General features: G+C 56.6%; 1 protein-coding gene across 1 annotated transcript in view; it reads right to left on the bottom strand.

Moving 5' to 3' along the window:
• EMH_0090210 (uncharacterized protein) overlaps positions 1-251 on the bottom strand; it is a gene marked incomplete at both ends in the record, with an annotated part of 1645 nt that overhangs the window by 1190 nt on the left and 204 nt on the right. The gene's annotated exons all lie outside the window — the stretch shown is intronic.

Here is a 251-nt window from a genome sequence, read left to right as displayed (position 1 = left end):
GAGCCGCCCCCAGCAGGTAGTCCCGCCGCAGGGCCTCGGGTACAGGGGGGGGGGCCTCGAGGTGCCTATACACCCGGGGTTGTCTGGGGCCCCCACACAGAAAAAAGGAGACAAAAGGAGACACACACACACACACAAAAAGAAACATATTATACAGCAGAAAGCAGACAGGCAGAGACAGAGACAGAGACAGAGAGAGAGAGAGACAGAGACAGAGACAGAGAGAGAGACAGAGAGAGGGAGAGAGAGAG

This window comes from Eimeria mitis, genomic scaffold (assembly GCF_000499745.2).
Source record: "Eimeria mitis Houghton genomic scaffold, Emh_scaff7063, whole genome shotgun sequence".
NCBI classification, from domain to species: Eukaryota; Apicomplexa; class Conoidasida; order Eucoccidiorida; family Eimeriidae; genus Eimeria; species Eimeria mitis.
This window is presented reverse-complemented; position numbering and strand designations above follow the sequence as displayed.